Below are 22,409 nucleotides of genomic sequence, written 5' to 3'. Positions count from 1 at the left end.
TTGGCGGTAACCCTTAAATGCAGCGGTAACTCTATTATCGCTGCATTTAAGGGTCCGCCAAATCACAGGCTCTGCAGATTTACCCCCAGCTCTGAGCTGGGGGCAAATCCGCTGCGATTTTGCCAATTTCTGTTTCTATTACCGCCAGCGGTAATAGCGGGCAGTAATAGCGCCAAAAAGTCCCCATTGGGCCCAATGGGGAATGGGAAATTCCTGAATGGGCCCAATGAGGAATGGGGACTTACTGTTCCGCCAAACCCGTGATCCAGCACGACTAGCGACTGGGGCTTCGACGATAGGGCCAATAGCCCTGGCGGTAATCCCACCGGGATTAGCGCCCAACTTGTGATGAGGCCCTAAAAAAACAAATATTTTATATGTTTATAATTAGAGCTCATCAACCAGTCCAAGACGTCAAGATATGCCATAATACCTACCAAAAATACTCTTGAGAAGAAAAAAAAAGAAAAAGCACAAAAAAAGTGTTTATGCTCAGGATAAACAAAATGTTTATTTGTTGCAATTCATGGGTTGACACTGCCTAGAGACCATGCAGAACATGTTTAATGCCATTAGGAAAAAAAAAACATATTTATTACAAAAAGCAGGAAAATCTGTCCAACACAAATGGGAAACCATGAGCATATAGGAGCCTACTCCCTTCTTCTAGCCACAAAGTTCCAGTGATATTTTTTCGAATCAGTGACCAGCAGAGCAGTGGCATAGGTAGAAACTCTATTAGTATTATTGCCTGATCGCAAGAGGAATTTTAAGCAGAAAGAACAGGTTTCTTCTTTAGCCCCACTGAAGAAAATCACATATATTCACTTTTTATGTCAATAGCAGCAATGCTCACATGTACAACAGATTGAATGTCTTATTTTTTAACTAGGCACTCCTCTTTTGAAATGAACTGTTTTCAGCTGAACAAGATGCATGGGAATGCTAGAGGCAATAAACACAAACACATGCTTATATTGAAAAGCTCTCAGCAGCTGAGCATAGAAAGAAACAGAAAGAGCAGTTTCCTACATGTTATTAGAATATCAGATCATTTAGCAACAAAAAAACACATTTCCTTCACTGTACTTCCAAAACATCTGATTTGGTTTTTGAAAGTTGCTGATTTGTTCTTCAGCCCAAAGGAGTCTTCGTCTGCACCCTTTTACCTGTACCCCTCCAGAACTCCTGTGCTAGCCTCCAATACTAGTTGACAGAGGTCTAAATATGTTAAAAGCAAAATAAATATTTAAAGCCTCACCATGATATGTGCAGTTTAAGAAGAAGTCAGGAATGTCCATAAGCACAATGATTATGCAGTGCATACATGGTTATTTGCAACATACCACACCTTTAAATTACTGGGTAGGATTATGTCAGTGCACAGTGAACCCCTTTTTGTATAGCAGCGAGTTACCATTTGATTTGTTAAAGTCTATGCTCCATGAAACTCTGAAAACATTTAATTGCAGATTGTGTGTAAAGCATTCTAGTTATCTGAATATACATTGCACTAATAATATATACAAAGAATGCCAGGTATAGCACATACCCTTTTTCCCATGCAGGCCAAGTCAATCCTGCTCTCTACTTATAGGGTAATGTTAGCAATGCTAAAAGTAGGAGACGCAGAGCATGGCATTTGCCTACCCAAAATCCTTAGAGTGTAAATTCATATTTGAGTTTTACAAAGCGTTAACTTGCAATGAGGCCGCTATAAAGGTCATGTGTAACATATGTACAAAGTATAGGAATCATGGGACGAGGTTACACATTCAAGCAGCCTGCTTACATACAGTCCGTATCCGATATTTGATCTGACAGTTGGTTTACACAGTCAGGGTGACGCTTTCGCTAAGGCACCATGAGTTACAGAATTCTTGTGCCTGAATGTCATTCATATTATGACAAACATAAACGAAATGGATGCAGGTACAAGTCTGGTAACCTTCGCAGAGCCAAGCTAGACAGAGTCAAGTTTGTATGGTAATATCTGAAAGTGGCCTGTGGCGGAGGTTCGAGTCATAAGGTACAAATGTGGTAGAATCCAGTATAGGAGTCATGAGTGGGGTGGGAATCTAATTTGGTTAATGTGTGCTGTATAAGGAAGTCATGGTATCAAAGAGTGAAGACAGACACAAGTGATCACAGTACAAGGGTGTTTATTGAACTTCAGTGGGTTGGTTGAATGCCTATTTAACCTAAATCTAAGAATGGGAGCAAGCTACAACCATCAAATAATAATAACGTAGTCCTAGTTGAGTCTCTCTCAAAATAAAAGGGCCTATACTAATAAACCTATTGCCAATCCTTTCTTCTAAATAAAAAAGCGTGTGGGACAATAGTGTATGTAAAAAGAAAAGTGTTCAAGAAATAATATGTCAGGATGGTTGATCAGTTGGCTTCCCTTCACCATGTTTTCAGTACGGAGTAAGGCAGCACGTTTGAGCTTCGCACACACTCTGACTTCTCGGCCATGAGGAGACAGTTCAAAGCATAGATGTCAGGGAATTCTGCCAAAGTCTCTTTTCCAATAACAGTCTCTTACTGCAGATGGCCTGTCATTACGAACAAATATCAAAGTTCCATTCCTATCAGGATCTTCACATGCACAAGTTCTCGCTTCCAATTTTCATCATTTGTCTCCCTCCTTTGGGCTCGGACCATGGATCTCCCTCGTTTTGGCTCAGATCCTCTCAATATCAAAATCAATACTTTCAAATGTGCAATGGATTTTGATTAAACCGTCACAGGACTTCTTCCATTCACTTCACACAATTTTCCTATCAATCTTCTACTTCTGCTTCTCTTGGTGGGATACCTTACAGAGTCCTTGAATTGAGCACATTCACAATGCCGGACTACTCCGTCAACGGCATTGTATCTTTCCTTCTCAAGTTCAAGCAGTCATCAGAAGTTTAGCTTTACTTGCATCTTTCATCACATGTGTTTAACAATGTTTGTTCCAGTGCTTGTTGTACAATGTTGCTTCTTGCAACCTTGTCTTCAACACAGACCAGTCTTGCATCGGTCTCTCAAACTCACCGTCTGTGTCGATCTCTCTGGTGCTTCTTTGTGCTTGGAGCCAAGGACGATACTATGTCGGCTGCTGCTTCTCCCCGCCTTGGTCGGTTACACGAGAGGGCCTCCAGTATCTCTAACACACAATGCAAGATTCTTCAATTTGGTTTCCTGGCCTTACGCTTTCTGACTTGAAGGTTTCTTGAAAGTAACGATTTCTTACCGAAAAGGTCAAGTGTATTTCCCTCCTTGCGAACCCTTCTTGGTTTGCTCTCTTTCTCCCCTCGTTCAGCTGCCGACTCGAAACTGCTGCTCCTTCATGTGCTTTGCCTCACTCAGAATGTGCTCTTGTGCTCCGCCTTTTATCCGAGTGGGGAAGTTTAATGGAAGTCAGGTGTGAGTGATTCTCAGTAATTGCCTGACTTCGCCTGACTATAGTAGCAGGACATGCCAGGTACCGTGCTCGGGTGTAAGTCTGTTTTCGCCCAGAACGGGCTGTCTGTGTGAAAGTGTTTGTGAAGGGAAAGAGGAGGGGGTAAAGTTCCAACATATCCTACCTGGTAGGATGGGGTAAAGGTATTACAGGGGGAGGGATACCAAATCTCACCATCCAGTTTCCCACCCCCACTCCCGGCATACCCTCACCTAGGTGATCCTCCCGTACTTGTCCACCCCCAGGGTCTGGATTCAAAGGTGATGGCTCTGCCCTTGCCCCCTGAGAGAGAGATCTGCAGGGACTAGCGTGTGAGACACCTTCTGGTTTCTCACAGCTGGCATATCTCAGTTATATTTTCTGTTCATCAGAGCCACTATTTCATATTAGTTTTTAGCCTCTTTTGGGTGTATGCTATTTTTAGGTTTCTAAGGTCAAATGGTTGGGCAATGTAAATAGACTCAATCAAAATATCAAGACTAGTTAGCATAATTTAGATTTATTTTGAGAGAAAATAAATATTGGGGACCGACTATGGCTTGTGCCTTGTCACGTTTTTTCTAATAGGTGGGATTGTCTGTTGGCGCTGCTAGAAAATATGTGGGCGGCACTCAGAAGGAAGCTGGCCAAGCACACATGTGCACAGCATAGAGGGAACATTGGTCCCAACCCAAGGGTCAGGCAAAAGACAGGCAATTGACCAGAACCTCACACACCTGACAGCCCTTTCCTTTCCCCACAGGGATAAAAGGTGGAGCATGAGAGCATAAGAGCTAGGCAGACCACACAACGAGACAGCTATCCAGTCATGGCAGTTCAAGAGGAGGAGAAAGGCGGCAAGAACCAAAAGGCTGACAAGGGGAGAAGTGACATAGCCCTTCCCGACCTAGACCCGCAAGACCTCCGTGGAAGGAATCGTAATGCAGCTCAAGTGTGTTGCAGCAGATGTCAACTGTACACACAATGTGCCTACACTGATAAGCAGGACAGAGGGAAATGCCTGCTACTGTAGTACTGGCCTTGACTCGAGATACAAGGAAAGACAAGTGGTTCATCACAGCCGGTGAGCCGAGGGGAGAACCGATAAAATACCTAACTGTGTTGAATGAAAGTTGCAAAGTGGCACATTGAGGAAAGTTCAAAGAACTGTACATTGTTAAGGGAAGACCAGCTGCAGAGGGGATTGGCACCACGTGGGTGCTCACTTAAGAGACTCTGGTTGAGCCCTTGTTGATTAAAACTACTGATACCAGAAGGCCATAGGAGATCCGTCAATGAAGGTCAAAGTGGTTATAGAGGGGTCTAGCAAAATCCCTGCGCAGTCGAAAGTCTTTGACCGCCAATACTTTGAGAATGCAAGGGAAGTGAATCCTGCATCAAGAGAAAGCAGAAGGAAATGTAAAGAGAGGGGTGAAGTCTAAAGTCCCAAGGCACAGTGTGTTGACAAAAGTGAACCCAGCAGAGGGATGTCCATGGGAAACTGCTTAAAAAGACATTAAGATTTGTGATTGCCAAGGAGAAAATATCTTTGCAAAAGGCAGAGTGAACCTGACATAGGTAGGCATATGTTCGAAAAAGATTTGAGCCCAGAAGAGGGAGATCCAGAGGTGAGAAGCCATCACCCCAAGGACACGTGAATGCAATCGAGAAGTCATTTTGAATATGAGCCGGAGTGAACCCGACAGGAGGGAGGCTGATATTCGAGACAGGTCTTCGCCAAGAAGAGGGGGTCCCACGGGTGATAAATCATCATCTCAAGTGTAAATTGGAAAGGAACTTTTCAGTTATATTTCAACCTATCAGGCCCCCAAAAGCAAGAGAGGCAACCACCGAAGGTCCTGATAGTGATAGGAAATGTTTGTAAACCCGGAAGAGGGGGGTCCAAGGTTGAAAAAACATCACACAACATACTTTTAAAAATGAACTCTGTTATTTTTTGTTGGAGGCTATACGCTCCCCGGAAGCAAGAGACATTTTGTTGAAAAGACAGTTAAACACCGAAGGTCCTGATAACCAAAGCTTGAACTGTTGTCTCATGTGGAGAGAGCTTGAGCATGTGCTGTGCTCATGAGTCTCACCTTGTGCTCATAATGTGGGGAAGATTGACCCCTGGCTATCCCATCCTGACTTATCATTTGTGAACACTTCTTTCTTTCTTGTGAATCCTATCACACACTACTTTTGGTATTTAGTTGTATGGTTTGGCAATATTTTGTTTTTAGTATAGGCCTTTTTATTTTGACCAGAAGCCACTAGGACTGCCTCATTTTGATTTGATGGTCAAAGCTTACTCCAATCTTAGATTTAGGTTTAGATTAGGCATTTTTCTAACCTGCATAAACAGTTTAATGAACACCCTTGAACTGTGATCACCTGTGTCTGTCTATTCTTGATAACATGCCTTCCTTACACTGCCAAGTAGGAGTGATACCAAGAGATGCATTTGGAGGCAGGTTTCATGAGGATCCTTATGATGGGGCAAGTATGTCCAGGGTGTTGGAGATAGAGAGATGGAGGTTAGCTAGAGCAGAATCAGAAGGAGAGTCCAATGAAGGGGGCAGAGGGAGGATGAAGGAAGAGGCATATGCAGCGACTGACACGTTTCATCTGTTAAATGACTGAGAAGGAGACTGGCAATGTGGGTGTTGGAATCATGGTCAAGAAGGGGAGGTCAATGTGGGAAGAGAGGAGAGAGTGGTCAGGCCAGGAGAGAGGAATAGCTAGAGTGTTGGAGAGTGGGATGTCTGTTGAAATGAGAGCATCCAAGGTGTGTCCAGCAAAGCGGGTTGGGCCAGAGCAGAGGATTGTGAGGGAAAGAGAGTCTCAGAGGTTGCGAAAGGGAACAGTAGCCACATCTGGAGAGTCTAGATGGATGTTGAAGTACCCAAGGAAGATAAGTTTGGGGGAAGAGGCAAGAAGAGAGGAGGAGAGGTCCGCCCATTCCCCAGAAGAAGAGGGAGGTGGGTCCAGGGGGCCGAGAGATGGTAGCGAGAGTAAGAGAGAAAGTAGGTGAGAGAGATAGCCTGCAGACAAGGCTTTCAAAGGAAGAGTAGGTTTGTGTGGGGTTGATGGAGTCAGGAACCCATTCAGGGAAGATCAGTGCCACTCTGCCACCAGGCCAGGAGTGCCTGGGATTAGACACAATCTTGTATCCATCAGGGGGAAGAGGGTCAAAAGCAGTGACAGAGCTGGCCTTGGACCACATCTCAGTGAGAGCAAGGACGTCAAGGTCTTCAAGGAGGAGGAAGAGATAGATGTCAGAGGAGTGTGTGGCAGCAGAGTGAGAATTGAGGGTAGCTAAGTGAAGCTGATTGCCCCCTTTAAAGGTTTTTCAATGGGGGCAGCGGGGCAGGGTGTCACCACTGAGGCAGGGAGGCTAAAAGGGGCCGGCGGGATGGAGGAGTGGAAGGAGAGAGGGGGGGGCAGTTAAAAGGATATGGAAGACACCTGTCAAGAAGGAGGAGGATGGGCTGAGAGCCCTGGGCTGTTATTGTGCCATTGTGATAGACAATAATGGTGCACTTGGAGGATGCAAAGTGAGCCAAGATCACTTCCATCTGGTGCCACCAGTGATGCGTGAGGAAGAAAAAGGGGAGAGGACAGAAACCATATGGGGAGTCCATAAGTCAGAAGAAGGAGCAGCAAAGAGAATGTCAGTGATAGTCTGTCTGGAGGAAGCATTGATCTAGGTGTCTGCAATGAGCAGACCAGGGTTGGATCTCAGGAGTGCATTTCTAAGTTTTTTTCTTCCAGACTTCGAGAGAGAGAGGGAGGATAGGTGATGAAGGAGCAATTTGAAAAAATAGAGGAGACCACGAGCATCATGGTGGCAAAGCCAAAAAAAAGGGGGTGAAGGAGGAGAAAGGTGGATAGCAGGGGAGAGGGTTAGAAACACTGTGCACAATAGAATTTCACCAGGTGGCCGGGTAGACAAAAACAATGACCACTAGAAATGCTCAGATTCAAGAGTCATTAAAACATTTGAAAGCACACCTACATTTGAATTTGTCAGAGAGCACTAACATGCAGTACAAAATGGAGGATGCACAGTTGGAAAGCACGCCTATATTCAGAATTGCCAGAGCACACTAGCATGCAGGTCAAAATGGAGGATGCACAATTGGAAAGCAAACCTAAATTTGGAATTGCCAGCGAGCACTAACATGCAGTACAAAATGGAGGGTGCACCGTTGGAAAACGATCCTAAATTAAACATTGCCAGAGAGCACCGACATGTAGTACAAAAACGAGGATGCACAGTCAGAAAGCGCACCTAAGTTCGAAATTGCCAGAGAACACTAACAAGCAGCACAGAAAGGAGGGGGCACAGGTGAAAGGCTCATCTGAGAATTCAAATTAAGGTTTTATACAGCAGATAGCATTCAGTAAGAGACAGAACGAGATGCATATTTCAGTAGTTCCAGAGATTAGATTTTGTAGTTAGGCAGGTAGGGACAAGAGCAGGAGGCAAGCAAAACAGTCAGAGTGTCAGTAGAGGCGAGTAGACCAGACCAATGCGATCCATGATGTATACCGGAGCAATGAAAAAGCAGGTTTTATTTGTGATCACAACATGCAGGGGTCATTGGCAGTGTGTTCATTGGTGGCATTGCGAGGACTCAGAGGGTCATGGAGTAGCGGCATAGAGGGTGCTCCTAGCACCTTCAATTCCAAACAGTGGCCTTGTGTGGGCCTTGGTGGGGGCCGGCTCCTGTGCCTGCTGGCTCCCCGATTGGCTTTTAGGAAGTAAGGCTAACGAATCAGAGAGGTCGCCTCGAGGCAAGGACAGACACTCCTGTGCTTAGTTTGGCAGCAGCCATGATGGTAGAGGAACAAAGGCAGGGATTCCAACAACCCGCGTGGGCTTTCAGAAAAATAATGTGCACAAAAACAGCACGAGCCGTCAGTGAAACGCTGCCTCAACAAAGTCAAATCAAGGCAGGATATTTATGAGATCTGTACGTTTGTCACTTAATTAAAATTTAATTGCACACAAAGCAACCAAAGCCCATCAGGCCAATAGTGTAGGTGCTCCTGCAGCCTCGTGGCGGGGAGAGCAGCCCGCAGATGTGACCCAGGGCTGGCTGATACGGAAAGGGAAAGATGAGGAAGGCCAGATAGAGGGCATTGAGTGGGCCTTGGAGCGGGCTGGCTCCTGCCCCTGTCGGTTCCCTGATTGGCTTTTAGGAAGAAAGGCTAGTCAATCAGAGAGGTTGCCTCGAGCTTTAGGCCAGGGCGAGATCGAAAAAAAGTGTGTGGATGGAGACCATAGTTGCATTCGCTGTAGCTGGACACTCACTACTCCGGTCACCCGTTTTGTACTAGGTTTTAGTCGTTCCATTGTTCAGTGTACTCTTACCACCACACTCCACCTGTACCCACCATATCAGCAACAACTCCAATCCCAAAACAGTGGAGGATAACTCTGGGGGCATCGTCATTGAGAGCACTATCCATGGCGTCATCATCCGTATTCCATGCCGTACATTAAGTATTGTGACCATTAAACACCAAACCGTGACTCCCTTTAGTTGTTATTCTTCTAGATATCCGGAATCGGCCTTCTCTCTTAGCATCACTGGAAGCCTCACTGAAATCCCTATGCCAATACTACTATATCCCTACCGCATCAAGCCTCGTGCCCTTTCTCCCAGCCTGGCCATTGCCCTGTTGACCTCTCACTCCGGGCATCGCATTGAATCTTCTTCCGGGTCGACAAGTTGTATTTGGCTGGAATCAATAAACTGACGCACAGCCATTCACAAGCCATTCATAAACAGACACGTTCTCTCGACCCACATGTTTTGTCAATATTTGCTTGGACGTGCACGTTTGTTTTTTGTCAATTATAGGCTTCCCCTGCTGGTTTCATTAATGGTAATGATGTTATGTCGTTAGCTAGACGCAGAGAGAAGGCGACAGTTACATCAATGTCCTTTTCAACTGCTATTGACCTGCCGTGTTGCATCCATTGTGTTGTTAGTCAATTAAAGAGATTACTGCTCAGCACATGTAGCGTTCAATGAGAAACACGTGTGACAAAAACACGACGAAGCCCCAATGGTGTTTTCCATTTGCTCTCTCTCACATCCAATCGGTCTAAATATCATTTTGTGTGGTTTTAACGGATTGCTATGGTTATAGGTAAGCACATGCTTCTAAGCCAAGCAGTTATGAAAACTCCGAATAGAAACCACTCCATGACACACATCCATCCTTGAATTCCGATGCTGCCCTTTTTCCAATTATGTGCGCGAACAATTTGGGGCACCCACAAAATAATTTGCACAGCAGACATTCCACTAGAAGGTAACATCACACGAGGCCCAATTCGACGTGTGAACAGGTTTAATGGATTATGTACACGAGTGATAATATAAAATGAGAAGGGCTTTAGATGGAATTCCAAAATTCTGTGTTTTTGATGCATTCTAGTAGTCACAAAAAAATGGCGCTCACCCGGCCACCCCTCGGATTGTAATTTCAAAACGCACACATTGAATATGCAAAAAATCCAAAATCAAATGTGCCTGCTCACTAGTGAGATGAGTACAATGAAACCCAACGGCCCACCTATGTTAGCAGTGATCCAGCCACACCTCTGCAGCAAAAACATCACAATCAATGGCAAAAATGCAGCTAAAAGTCCAAACAATGGGAAAATAAATTGACATATACAATAGGTTTGGCTTTTGTGGAGACATTGCTTAGGCATTTGCAAGTCCTCCACTTCTGAAATGTCCAGATACTACAATGGGTCACTCCTATTGCCACAATAGGTTCTGAAAAGTCATACCATATGACAAATATTGCTATCATGTATGATTGACATGAACATTCCACAGACTGTCATGAAGTGAAAGAAGCAATGGGAGACATGGTATCCATGTGATTTAGTATTTTGTAAGGACCAGCTAAATATTGTACTCCTGACCTGGTACAATCCTCTCTTTCTTCCCCTTTAGCATGCCAGACACTTGGGCTAATGTACAGAACTAGAATCCCACATATATTACCCAAAAACTGTGTCTGTCTGGAGTCAGAATCTAATATATATGTGAGAGATTCCGCAATCCACCAAACATGGACATAACAAACTCATCCCTTGAGAAAGGGCCCATCCCCAATATCATCGGGATAAATAAATCAATACAATAAATAAATGCATGGATCCCTCTACTTTTGAAAAAAAAGTCCCTGGACTCCAGAACGTCAAGTGTAATTACCAATTTAATCTCAATGCAAATCTCTGCATACTATCTTCAGTTAGTCCAATAAAAGGTTTGAAAACATGCATTTTGAGCAATTCCTTCCTAAAATGCTGGGAACAATTGCTACCATCCAAATGCAATTGTTTGTGTGAAAATAAAGTGCTGGGGATTCACAGTCTTTGATGTTAGGGACAACCTACTACACTTGCTGTATTGTGAAGGGACCACCATTTGGATGCTGGTAAACATGTCAGTCGACTCCAATAACATTGATCTCCAAGTTCTGACAACCAGTTTAGTTTAGTTTAGTTTGTTTATTTGTATAGCGCTCCAAGCCCAAGAGCATCTGGGCGCATTTGTTACATAGAGGGTACAGTGGCAGTATAAAAAGTTACAGAATAAAAAGTTACAAGTGTTACAAGGATACGTTTGTAGGCGAAACACTGATATGTAAAGCAAATTACATAACTACAGGCAGCGGAAAATACAGATTACAGCAATTTTATAACTGAGATTATACATTTACTGAGAAATACAGCACTTATGTCTGGGAATATAAATATACAAAAGTAAACAGAGATACAGATAATTGCAAGGTTGTAGGCCAGGAGGCAGTGGGAGCTAGTGGTCCTGTGGAAGAAGCCAGCCTTTATGGTTTCTTCTGAATGTGTGGAATGCGGTTTCAGTTCTTAGTGAAAAGGGTAATGAGTTCCATAACTTGTCTGCAAGTACTGGGAAACTGCTCCCTCCTGCCTTTTGCAACTTGAAGACGGGGACTTTGAGGCAATGTGCCTGTGCCAATCTGAGGTATTGCATATGACATTTTTGGTCAGGTATCTGGGGGCTAGGTTGTATGGGTCAGAGAGAGGGTTTTGTAGGCAATCCTGTGCTTGACCGAAAGCCAATTCAAGTTACATCTAGCCTCCAAAATCTGATGGGATCTGGCGATATTTAGAGCTGCCCTGGTGGCATTATTCTGCAGGACTTGCATTGTTCTCAAGTTCTGTTGACTACTTCCAAGATAGATTGTGCACAGTAATTTAACTTGGAGAGTACTAACGCTCTTGCTATTGTAATTCAATTCGGTGTGGAGAGAAAGGGTCTGCAATCAGTAATTAGCTTCCAGGTATAAGCTGTAGAAGGGGCTGATGCACTGACCTGTCTTGAAAGGTTTAATGAGGAATCGATGTATATGCCGTGAGGTTTCACCTCTTTGGAGACCTTGATGGAGTTGCCATAAATGTTGAAAGTGCCAAACTGCTTGCTAAGTTTGTTTAGTTTGAGTTTAGAACCTAGAAGGAGGAGCTCTGTCTTCTCGTGATTGAGACAGAGTCCATGTTTAGCCATCCAGGCTTGGATGATACTATAGATCTCATTAAGCAGTTTAGTGTCTGTGTCATAGTCACCGTTGACTGGTATGAGTATCTGGGTATCATCTGCATAGTTAGTGTAGGTGACACCCAGACGGTCAAGGTCATCGAACAAATGCTTTGTAAATACATTATAAAGGGTAGGAAACATGCAGGAGCCTTGTGGGATGCCACACGTGACTGGCACGGGGTTAGATGATGCTGTTGGAGAGAAAACTCTCCTAGATCTATTTTCTAAGAAGGATTGAATGCAGGTTGTGGCTTTGTGACATAAAATGCAAGCAGAGGACTTTATGATCTACTAAGTCAAATGCTGCCGACAGATCTAGGAGTAGGAGAGGGCTAGTTTACATTTGTCTTTAAGCTTCTCTATTTGAGACTTTAAGTCAATAAGGGCCGTTTCTGTACCGTGCCTCGGCCTGAAGCCTGATATCCTTAGGACTAGGAGGTTGTTACTTTCTAAATGCTCCTGAATCTGCAGATAAGCTGCTCTATCAATACGTTTTATAAGAAAAGAGACTGTCGTGATAGGTCTATAGTTTGTGGGGATAGCAGGGTCTAGGGAGGGCTTTTTAAGTAGCCTACCTGTTTCGAAGGACATGTTGATGAGGGACATGAGGAAAGACGCAGGTTCTTTGGCAGCCTCCTTGATGATGGACAGATGACTCCCTGGAATCTTGAAGGTTTTAGTTTGGAAATTATGTCCTCTACCTTGTTGGTGGTGAGTGGGGAGAAGTTGAAGGTTTTGCAATGTTTTGTGGCAGGCGTCGAGGTCATGAGTTTGGAGGCAGTGTCTGGGATTAGAAGTTTTTTAGACTCAGCTTTGTTTTGCAGCATGGCTATTTTGTTTAGTAGTGCTGCCTGTAATTTTAGAGCACCAAGAGGCGTCTTTAATACACGTAACTGGTGGAGATGCCGGTGATTCCAGCTCTCTGAGCTCTCTGAGTACATTAAAGAGTTCCTTCATGTTTGATTAGCTTGCATGATGTAGGTGTTGTAAGTTTCTTTTTTAGATTATAGGATTGATTCTTTGTAGGTTAGGGAGGCCGATAGGAAATTCTCTTTATTAGAGGAAGTAGAGTGACTCTTCCAGAGTGCTTTTGCACTTCTATTAGCTTTATGCAACGATCTAAGGTGTGGGGTGAACCACGAGTTTAGATGAGCGAGTTTAGTTTGGCTTTGTGTAGTTTGATTGGGGCAATTTTGTTTAGGGTGTTGAGTACTGTTTGGTTAAATAGGTCTACTACAATGGTTGGGTCTTAGTGTTTTGTGTTTGTGGCATTGAATATAGGTTCAAGTAGCGGGAGCAGCTTTTCCACTGTTATATTGTGGGAGTTCCTAGTTTGAATAGGACGGTCGAGGTTGAGGGTGTTGTTTTGGTTACCATTGTCCTTTAAATTAAAATAAATCAGGTGGTGGACTGTCCAGGCACAAGGTGCGTTGAACAGGATGTCTATGTTGCAATTAAAGTTCACAAGCCAATCTAGAGTCCTACCTTTGATGTGGGTAGGTTCTGAGATTTGGTGTGTGAAACCTAGTTCAGAGATAGAGCTAGCGAGAGTAGAGGCTTTAGGGCCTTTATCATCTTGGAATCCCAGGTTGAGGTCACCAAGTAAAATAATTTGGGATCCTGGCTTGGTGTTGTTGGATAAGAGAAGAGTGATATCTTATTCAAAAGTGGATACAGGCTCTGGTGGTCTGGAAACGAGATGAATAGTAGTGGTACGAGAGGCAAAGTGGGTAATTTGACTGACAAAGGTTTAGCTGAGAGGAGAGTTTGGTTGGAGATAGGTCTAAGACCTAAATCAGTTTTGGAGATAAAGGCGACGCGTCTGCCTTTGGCTCAGTTATAATCTCTATCGAGTCTAATGATGGAGTATTTCTCTGGGATGGCGAGTGAGAGAGAAGGCCCAGCAGCAGCATAAATGCACGTTTCAGTGACTGCTAGGAAGCCAAGGTCTAGTGAGGTTATGGTGTCGGAGATGTTGAGGGCGTGGGCTGGCAAGGATCTGGCATTGATCAGAGTGCCCTTGGTTATGGTTGTGGGATTGTTAGTGATGCTGATGGTGATGTTTTTAGGTGAAGGCAGAGATGGCGAGAGTCTTGAACCTAATCTTTCATTTCTTAACTTGAGTGGGCAGGGTTGGTTGGGTGTGGGTTTTTTGGTGAAGTGTTGAATCCAAAGGTCTAGTGCATTACGGTAAGGATTGATAGGGCATTCTGGAGTGTTAGAGGAGGTCTTAGAAGCTGTTGGTAAGCATTCTGGTAGGAATGGGGTCGGCGGTGGTATGCCAGCTTGAGGGGGTAACCTCTTCTGTGTAGCTAGCAGCCTGTTGGTCATGTTTGGCATGGCTCTCATGTTGAAGGCCTGCAGTGAGTGGAGGCACCTAGTGTCTCTGTAGGTAATGGGTGGGTGGACAAGTGAGCTCAGCGCAATATGGAGGTAGGTGATATTAATCAAGAATATGATCATGGTTTAAAAATGGTTTAAAAATGAAGGGTATGGCTGCCACTCTTGAAGAACGTGGTAGTCCATGATGGTGCAATGGGCACTTAGAAGCAAAGTTAGGCAGAATGGAAATCAGCAATGGTGCTGTGGACACTTTAACACACCGTTAGGCAAAGGGCAATCAACAACGGTGCTATGGGGCACTTGGATGCAGAGTTAGGCAGAATGAATGGAGATCAGCAGATGGCTTGGGAATCTGTCAGTATATTGGCGATTCATCTTGTAATACCCTCATTTAGGTACTCATCTCTTATGATAATTTCCTTATATTGGAATCCAGCTGCCCTCTCAGTCGATGAAATGTTAGATGAATTAGATGCATGTTTATTGGATATATCTACCAGATACCGCACTTGTGAAATCATTATAGGCGGTGACTTTAATTGTGATTGTAGAGATTTGACTATAATCCATAAATTTAAATCATCCACTCTTTCACGTAGCAGAGGAGGCAAACTTAGAGAACTCCTCACGGAGTCGGACATGGACTTAATGGTCAGAAACGACATGAATCTTGGTAATACATGGTCAAGAGGAACAATGCAATCAATGATAGATTATATATTTGTATCTCATAATCTGTTTATGCACATGGCACCCCTAGAAATAGGACGGATTGAGATAGGTGATCATGCACAACTCTCTACCTTTTTTCAACTAAAATTTAATTCGCTTACACCTAATATAACTCTGGCAGTGGTTGAAATAGATCGTCCTTTCCATTCCATCAGATGGAACCAAGGAATATGTAACTTTGTTGTTACACAAATCTCCTCAGAGATTGAGAGGATTAGAAGTGCAGGGGGAAATTACGATTATACATTGTGTATGTATTATCCAGATATAGTTGCAACAGCTCTTGAACGATTCCGCAATACACAAAGCAATGTGCAACATCCACATCCATATGATCATACATGCAAACTATTAAAAAGGGAGAAGAACAGGGCATTGAGATATTTAAAGAGAGGCAACTTGGGCAGCGAAGTTAGTAAGACAAGGAGGAATGGTATACTATTAGCCTATAAACATAACTTGAGATCTGCTCGTATTTCAAATTATAACAATGCAAATTGTACATTAATTCGTGCCATCTTAGCTCATGACACACGAGTAATCTGGCGCACTCTGAAAGCTGATAATAGACGCGTGGCAACGTTTTCGTTAAATTGTATTCCTGAGCACATTTGGCAAACTTTCATAAAGGCTAAATACCAACTACCTTGCAAATTTCACTTTGTCCCTGATGTTTCTCTCGAATATTCCAATATCCCAAGGCTGAACTGGGATTGCAACGATATTATATGGGCAATCTCCAGATTGACCTATTCAAAAGCCGCAGGACCTGATGGCCTTCCCCCCTGTCTTTATAAGGCAGATCCCGTGTTGTGGGCTGACATCATAAACCTTAAGTTTGACTCTATTATTAAATCTGGGGAAGTTCCACCCTCTTGGCTAACTGCCAATATAGTACCTATTTTTAAAAAGGGTGATCCATCTCTCCCAGAAAATTATCGTCCGATATCGTTAATTGATTCTGAGGCTAAGATCTTTTCTATCCTTCTCTTAAATGAATTGGAGAAAGTAATCACGGCGAATGATATGTATTCGAAATATCAAACTGGATTCAGGAAGTCTATGAGTACAACCCTAAATGCTTTTATCATGTCGCATGTTATTGCTGGAGTAAAAGAAAGGAACTCTAATCCTGTATATATAGCAATGATTGACATGAGTTCTGCTTTTGACACGGTGGTCCGCAACTTATTGTGGAAGAAAATGTTGAAGTTAGGGATTCCAGCTGTGTTGATGTATTGGATTATTAAGTTGCACACAAACACTTCGTATAGAATAAGAATTTCCCCAGAAGGTGGGACCACAGCCCCTATACGTACAACAATAGGTGTGAAACAGGGCTGTAACCTCACGGCTACCTTATTTAATCTATACCTATCCGATCTCGGTGAAAATTGGGAAAAGGGCGATTTGTTTTCTGTTAAAGTGGGGAGTATTCATTTGAAATGGATTGCATTCGCTGATGATATTATTTTGTTTGACCCTACTCCAGTAGGGCTCCAAACCAAACTCTCATTATTTGAGAATTTTGCAAAAGCACATAATTTGACACCTAACTCAGTAAAAACTGCCATTATGACCTTTGGAGTGAAATCAAAAAACGCGAATTTTAGATGGCAAATATTGAATACACAAATTTGCCGTGTGAACAATGCTATCTATCTAGGGTATTACATATCAGCCCTTAACTCTATTAACGCATGGTCAAATATTATTAGGAATAAAACTCGACCACTGTTGTCCCAAATGAAAAGGATTTATAGCCAATACTGCAAATTCTCTTTAATCCCGCTAATAGACTTTATGACATTAAAAGTCGAAAGTGTCATATTGTACACATTGGATATTTGTCTGTGTGACATGACTAGCGTGCTTGATAGTATACAGGGTTCTCTTTTAAAATCTGCAATGTTTCTCCCGATGTCAACTCCTAATGCCATTATTCGACACGAACTAGGTCTGGTTTCATTATCAACTCGTTGGAAATGGAGACAATTGTCCAATTACGTTAAAATTCATTATCCTCCTATTAACTCATTGTATATATCGATTTAAATAAAATGTTGGGCATGCAAACTCCAAAATCCTTTTTTAATTATCAATTGAAAATGCAACAAATTTTAGATAATATAAATACAACCGTTGAGGACATGCAATATCGTCCCGGTTTTGTTAAGAAAAAACTTTTTGAAATGGATTGGTGTATTACCATTGATTTAATTAAAACCCATGTGTTGTATAAGGAATACAGTATGCATGTAAAACAGCGCATTCCACGTTATGACCATGTTTTGTTATTCCCTTGCGAAAATATCCGAAAGGTATATATTCGCTTTAGATTGAATCTATACCATACACGGGAACGGACTAAAAACTGGGAAATGAATAAATTAAATGATCGCGTGGGATGTCGATTTGTTGAATGTAATGAATCGTACGAAACGTTGAAACATCTTATACTGTACTGTCCGCATTTTAAGAATACAAGGACACTCAAATTGAGGAAATTTGCGGAAATTGAATTTGAGGACTGTCTTGAAGTTTTGTGGACCAGAATGATGCAGGGATGTCACAAACCCTTAATATATGAATTGGCAAGTTTTTGTAAACACATTGAGAATGAATAAGAGCTATTTTTGTAATTGTAAAATGATCATTTGTAATATTTTTAAATTTTGTAAAGGTTCTGCATGAATTGTTGTGTATTATGAACCAAATGCAAATAAAAGGAAAAAAAAAAAAAGATGGCATGGTGCTGAGGGCACTTCAACACACAGTTAGGCAAAGGCAGACAACAATGGTGTTATGGGCACTTTACACACGGTTAGGTAAAGGCAATCAGCAATAGTGCTGTGGAGCACTTGGGTGCAAAGTTAGGTAGAATGAGTGGAGGTCAGCAGATGTGCTATGGGTACTTTAACACACAGATATACAGAATGGCAGACAACAATGGCGTGCAGGAAAAGTCTAGATGTAACTTGCCTGGGTGTGACCAAATTAGATGAGAGCTGCATGCGACGCGTAAGGAAAGTTAGGTGACCTGTGCTTTCATTGATATATTAGCGTGGGACTCCATCTCTGTGAGGTCGGAGACGCTGGGGGTGGTAGCGCGAGCGCGGTAGGTGTACTTTTGCGAGGAATCACCCAAGTAGACCTGGTGAAGAGACCAGTAGTCAGTTGAGCGCGTCGTGTAGCCGTTGAATTCTTCCTGACAATGCAACTTCCAAAAGTACAAATGGACTGTTTGGAAGGGGAAGTGCCCAGAAGAGGAAAGGTGACTCGGAAAACACAGCTGCCTAGACAGAGAACACAGTGTCAGGAGTTGGGTTCGTTGAATTAAGCAAGAACAAACAATGTCAAAAAATAATCCTAAAAAACTCACGTAGTGGAAACACCTCTGAGCAAGGATTGCAGGTTAGGACAAGGCGGAAACCCAGAATATCCCGGAAACCAGTCTTGGTGTGTAGTCCGTGAGAAAATGTTCCAGCAGTGAATGTCCCAGGCGGAAATCCCAGAAGATGTAGGACAGTTTGTCCGAGGAGCAAAGTTCCAGAAGAAAAAAGGACAATCCAACCTAAACCTGCACCCGCCAGCACGCGGACGCCTAAAAATAAAAGGGAGTACGTGAAAAGTTCTTTAGGTAAAATCCCAGCAAGGTGTAGATGAGTTCCTTAGAAGAGTTGAAGTGGGGGGGGTTATGTGCTTGCCAAAACAGCCGGGGAAACAGCTGAGTAGTTCCGTGAAAAGCAAAGGATCGGGACGTGCAGGCTGTGAAGTTCCAAAGCGACAAAGCAGAAAAACGTTATGCTGAAATGGGTGGTTGTTCGTTCCGTAGTCAAGAGTTCCTGGAGTATCAAATAAAGAGCCAAGAGTAATCCAAAAGCAATCCGTTAAACAAAACAAGGTCGAAAATACCAGGGCAATAGTAACAACAAGATGTAAGCTCCAAACGAAATTCAGAAGCAGAGTTCTGCAGTTAGGGCGGAGCTTTATACCAAGTCACATGACCGTTAGGAAAAACGTTGTACACGCCGTAGCTGTGCACGTAGGTGATCTGGCAACCAAGGTTTCCAGGGCAACCCCCAGCGTTGTCGGAGGGATCGGAAACATGAGGTAATGAAATGCTTTGATCCTATCTTGGGCAGACATGGTTTCACGGAGTAACGAGGCTCCAAAGGTGTCAGAGATTTGGGGCACGCCTGTTTGGCAAAACATAAAGTCTTGGGAGCGGGACCTCTAATTACAGATTTCCTGACAGTATCCTCCCCCAAAGATGCCTTCCCCTTCTGAGAGGCTAGAAACTGTGCCAAAAGAAACGGAGCATGCAAATTAGATTCAGGCTCCCAGGTACGATCTTCAGGACCAAACCCTTCCAGTCCATGAGAAAATACCGAACCCCCCGGGAAATCCTAGAAGCAATGATAGCATGCACCTCATACTCCTCCTCACCTTGTACCCTGATCGGAGGTGGATGAACGGGGAGCCTGGTACCCTCAGAACAGGGCTTCAAAAGAGATACACGAAAGACCGGATGGACCTTCCACTTGTCCGGTAACTCCAGTCTAACCGCAGACGGGTTTATAATATCTCTGATCTGATAAGGACCCACAAATCGGGGTTTTAAACAACTTCTCATGGGGATACAGAGGTGTTTGGTGGAAAGCCAAACCAACATACCCGGATGATACTCGGGTGCAGGAGTCCTATGTCGATCAGCATTTTCCTTAGAACGTTCCTGGGCTTCCTTTAAACGACAATGTACCTGGTGATGTAGAGTAGCTATGTCTCTAAGACTGTCTTGAACTGCGGGATTATCTGATAATACCGGGAGATCCAATAGCAAAGAACGTGGGTTGTAACCATATAAGGCAAAGAAAGGAGAAGAACCTGTGGAAGTATGAACCGAGTTGTTATATGCAAACTCGGCCGCCACTAATACTGACAACCAAGAGTCCTGATGTTGCATAGTCAAGCAACGTAAGTACTGCTCGAGTGTGGCATTTAATCGTTCCGTTTGACCATCTGTTTCCAGATGGTAAGCAGTAGAATACCTCGCATCAACCCCCAGGGACGTGGTAAGATGCCTCCAGAAACGTGAGGTGAATTGCGAGCCTCTATCGGATATAATGATGTCGGGTAAACCAAAACAGCGAAAAATGTGGCGAAGAAACAGATCTGCTAAAGAAGGTGCTGTAGGTAACCCTTGGCATGGGACAAACACAGCAAGTTTAGAGAAAGAATCGACCACCACCCAAATGGTATCGAAGCCTTGGATGGACGGGAGTTCTGTTATAAAATCCATAGAAATCATAGTCCATGGCTTGCGCGGAACCGGAAGAGGACATAACAATCCCATGGGTTTCATGGTTGTGGATTTACACTGGGCACAGACGGCGCATGTAGAGATGTACTCCGAAACGTCTTTCTGCATTGAAGGCCACCAGCACCATCTCTTAAATTGCTCTAAGTTTTTACGCAGACCGGAATGGGCTGAAATCAAAGAGTCATGTCGCCAACGTAACGCTGTTCGTCTGGAATCAATGTCTGGAAGAAACAGACGACCATTGACATAAGGCATTGAGTTAACAATTTCTATTTTAAACCGCCTTATTTCTGGGGGATTCCCCGAAACCCATTCTCTGATGGAATCCTTTAATGAAGGTTTCAAGGTACAAGTGCAAATGACCTGATTGGGTAACATCAACTCGCCGAATTCCTTGGGAGAAGAGATATCCCCATACCTCCTTGAAAGGGCATCAGCTTTCGAATGTAGAGTTCCGGGACGATACGTGATCTGAAAATTGAACTGTGAAAAGAATTCGTGCCATCTAGCATGTCTGGCTGTGGTGCATTTCACAGATTGCATAGCAAGCAGTTCCGATGGTCAGTATAGACCTGAACCGGAGTATCAGTACCCAGGAGGTGATGTCGCCAAACCTTGAAAGCATCACGCACAGACAACAGTTCTCGATCGGTGACAGTATAATTTGCTTCGTATTTAGTGAGTTTCCTGGAATGAAATGCCACAGAATGAAGAAAACCTGTATCCTAACAAAACTGGGATAACACCGCACCGACTGCTTGATCTGATGCATCGGCCTCCACATAGAATGGTTGCGTAGATTTGGGATGCTGGAGGTCTGGTGCGGAGGTATATGCTTTCTTTAGTTTGTCAAATGCTGTCTGTGCCTCCTCCGTCCATTTGAACCCATTCTTAGAGCTAGTAAGGGTAGTGAATGGGGCTACAATGGCAGAGAATGAGCGTATAAAACGTCTATAAAAATTAGCAAATCCTAAGAAGGACTGCAAGGACTTAATAGACGTGGGAGCAGGCCAATCTAGAACAGCCCTTACGTTGGAATCACTCATTCCAACTCCCTGGTTCGTAATGTCATAGCCTAGAAATTCAACATGCTTGGCATGGAAGGTACACTTCTCCAATTTAGCATATAGATGATGGTCTCGTAATCTTTGAAGCACTGTGGATACATGTTGCACATCAGTATCATAGTCAGGAGAATAGATTAGGATATCGTCAAGATATACAATGACATATTGATCGAGTAAATCACTGAAGACGTCATTGATAAAAAACTGAAATGTAGCAGGGGCATTATTCAAGCCAAACGGCATAACCAAGTATTCATAAAGGCCATACTTAGTTTTGAAGGCTGTTTTCCATTCGTCAACCTTCCGCATTCTGACCAGGTTATAAGCGCCCCGTAAATCTAATTTAGTGAAGATTGTAGAAGAACCCAACTGGTCTAGAAGAACCGAGATAAGCGGGATCGGGTACTGGTTGTGAATGGTGATTGCATTCAATGCGCGGTAATCGATGCAAGGGTGCAAATCGCCTTCTTTCTTAGGAACAAAAAAAGAGGCAATGCAGCCGGAGAACGTGATGGTCTAATAAAGCCAGAAGCCAAGGACTTGTCCAAGTACTCCTTTAGCACAACATCCTCCTTCTGTGTTAGGGAATAGACACGACCAGAGGGTACCGTGGCATTTGGAATCAAGTCAATGGGACAATCATATTGCCGATGTGGTGGTAGGATTTCTGCATCCTTCTTGTCAAAGACGTCCTTGAACTCCCTGTATTCCTGAGGCAATGCCGTAGTAGTGACTGCTCCAATGACCAAAGCGGAATCCAATAGATGAGTACTGGGTCCCAAAGTCGTGGATCCTGGTATCCCACAAGACGTAGTACAGAGTTCTGAGTAAAAAGATACCGTCCCGGCCGCCCAATCCACTGACGAATTGTGCTTTTTTAACCAAGGCAATCCAAGAAT

Source organism: Ambystoma mexicanum, chromosome 2q (genome assembly GCF_040938575.1).
Source record: "Ambystoma mexicanum isolate Mex_15411 chromosome 2q, UKY_AmexF1_1, whole genome shotgun sequence".
Classification (NCBI taxonomy): domain Eukaryota; kingdom Metazoa; phylum Chordata; class Amphibia; order Caudata; family Ambystomatidae; genus Ambystoma; species Ambystoma mexicanum.
Note: the sequence above shows the minus strand (reverse complement) of the source record.